This window comes from Silene latifolia, chromosome 4 (genome assembly GCF_048544455.1).
Source record: "Silene latifolia isolate original U9 population chromosome 4, ASM4854445v1, whole genome shotgun sequence".
In the NCBI taxonomy this organism is placed as follows: domain Eukaryota; kingdom Viridiplantae; phylum Streptophyta; class Magnoliopsida; order Caryophyllales; family Caryophyllaceae; genus Silene; species Silene latifolia.
In genome coordinates this window covers 51,214,997-51,217,515 of record NC_133529.1, presented here as the reverse complement: position 1 = coordinate 51,217,515, position 2,519 = coordinate 51,214,997, and the positions used below count along the sequence as shown (strand labels likewise).

Here is a 2,519-nt window from a genome sequence, read left to right as displayed (position 1 = left end):
AGTAGATGGGCAATGATGAGAAAAGATCCTTGCATCCCCGAGGAAATCCCCAAGGATTTTATGAAGAAAAGGGAAGAAAAGAAGAAGAAAGCACGCTGCATGACAATCCGTGCGTCTTCCCGAGAAGACGCCCGTCCACCAAGCCACAATCCGTGCGTCTTCCTTACAAGACGCCCGGCAAAGCAAGAAGCCTTAAGACGCCCGACTTCTCCCAAAGACGCCCGGCCCGGACCACCGAATCCGCCCCGTCCCGTGCCTAAGACGCACGGATTCCAAGGCAAAGACAAATTGTTTCTTCAAGCTTCAAAGAAAGATGCCCATCCTTCTAAAAATACCGGCGTTTCCTTAAGTAGGGACTTAATCGTCATTTAAGCCCTTAGTTAACCCTAATTCCTACACCTAATCCCCACTATAAATACCCCATTAGTCTAATTGGAAGAGCATGTTCTTCTTAGCAATCTTTAGTGTAGTTAATATCAATCAAATCTCTCTTTAGTTTTGTAATCAACAATTAATCAAGTTTTAATACAAGTTTTATTTCCTTAATCTCTCTTTTGTTCATCCTTTATTTTGGGTAATTGAAGATTATTTGGGTTATTATTGGGAGATTGACAACCTCACAGTCAAGCATCAAGTACTTCTTTTATTCTTTGCTTATTATTGGAATCATTAGTAGGTATAATTCTCTTAATCCCTTTTTAATTATTGCTAATTACTTTCATTTGTTCATCATGAATCACTTTGTTGGTATGATTGACAACCTTGCTAGCATGTTCAACATGATAATGAGTGAGTAGTCACCTAGCTAGGGTTAATGGGTAATTAGGGGAAACCAACATGGGGAATGATTCATGCTTAAATTAATATGCTTTCATGGTTTATTTGCTTGCTTGTTATGATCTCAACTCATGCACATGTTATGTTTGATGAAATGCGAGCCTATGAATCCTTGCATTTTTTACCCATCACCTATCTTTTCAATGAGACTTGTAAGACATAAACCAACTCGAGTCTCATTAGACCATGCATGTTGTTGAGTAGGAAAGACTAAGTCGACTTGTAGGTGTTGTACAATCTAATCGATTCGGCTCCGGGACCCAAACTTTCCTAGGATTGTAAGATATAACCCAACTCAATCCATCACAACAATAATTGCTTGCTTATAATTTGAGAACATGTTTTTATGATCAATTCCCATGATTCCCCTATGAGCCCATGACACCCTAGTGCCTTTTATCAATTGTTTACAACCCTTTTAATTCATCTTGCTTGTTTACTTTCATTGCTATTTAGTTTAGTGACCTTCTACATCAAACCCCAATTGTGACACCCCTAAGACACCACTAGTTGCAATAGAAATCTCATCTAAATTCCCGTCCCTTGGGATCCGACCTTTACTTGCCTCTTTACTAATTGTAGAGTTGTTTGTGAAGTTATAAATTGTGTTTTGGTCTAGGTGCTCCTAACGACAAGTTACCGAAAAGATTGAGTCCGACCAAAAATGGCGCCGTTGCCGGGGACGGTGTTAACTTGATTTAGATTTTCTTATATTGTTATTAGTTGTGTCTTTCTTTTCCTTGAGGAAGTAAAACTCCTCAAGGTTTGTTCTAATTGTTTTCAAGTTGTTTGATATTTTACATGTCTAGAAGGTCACAAGGTGATTTGTTACCTTTTGATCGTGAAATTGAAAGAACTTTGACAACCAATAGAAGACTTGCTATGAGAAATTTGAGAGGTATTGGTGAGGTTGTAGATATTCAACCAACTATTGAGTTCATCAACCCTTTTGCAAGAGAAGGTGAGGAGAACGCAACACAAAATCAACCCAAAATGCCTAAGTTTTCATCACATTCCGTACCCACCGAAGAGAACCTACCCAATGGTACTCCCACACCACAACATGTAACCTGAAATTTTATTGCCAAATCCGCATTTATCCAATTAGTCGAAAGAAGCCAATTTGGGGGGATGCCTAGTGAAGACCCTCATTCTCATATGAAAACCTTTTGTGACTATTGTGATGCGATTTTTCAAACCGGTGTAACTGAAGACCAAATTCGATGGGTCTTATTTCCTTTTTCTCTCATTGGCACCGCGAAACAATGGTTGAAAGGCCTTGGTAAAGCTACACTCGGAATTGATTCTTGGAACAAATTGGCTCTAGCTTTCTACAAAAAGTTCTATCCACCGGAAAAGACTAAGATGCTAAGAGCCCATATTACGGGTTTTAAGCAAAGGGATGAAGAATCTTTGTACGAAGCTTGGGAGCGGTTCAAAGGAATTTGTCGCTCATGTCCTCACCATGGACTTAGCGAGTGGTTCTTGGTACAACAATTTTCGAACGGTCTTTATGAAGATTCAAGGAACATTCTCAACATGGGATCAAATGGAATGTTCACCGAAGTTGATGACAATCAAACTTAGAACAAAATTGAGGAAATGGCGGTCCATAACTCACAATATAGTAGGCCTCGCAAGGCTACTAGAGGAGGAAAGCATGAAGTGGACTCCATTACTCA

General features: G+C 39.5%; 1 non-coding gene across 1 annotated transcript; it reads right to left on the bottom strand.

Moving 5' to 3' along the window:
- Positions 1-2,202: 2,202 nt before the first annotated feature.
- Positions 2,203-2,309, bottom strand: LOC141654434 (small nucleolar RNA R71). Its single transcript, XR_012547995.1, has one exon. It is a non-coding gene; the product is annotated as a small nucleolar RNA R71 (small nucleolar RNA).
- Between the last annotated feature and the right edge of the window lie 210 nt (positions 2,310-2,519).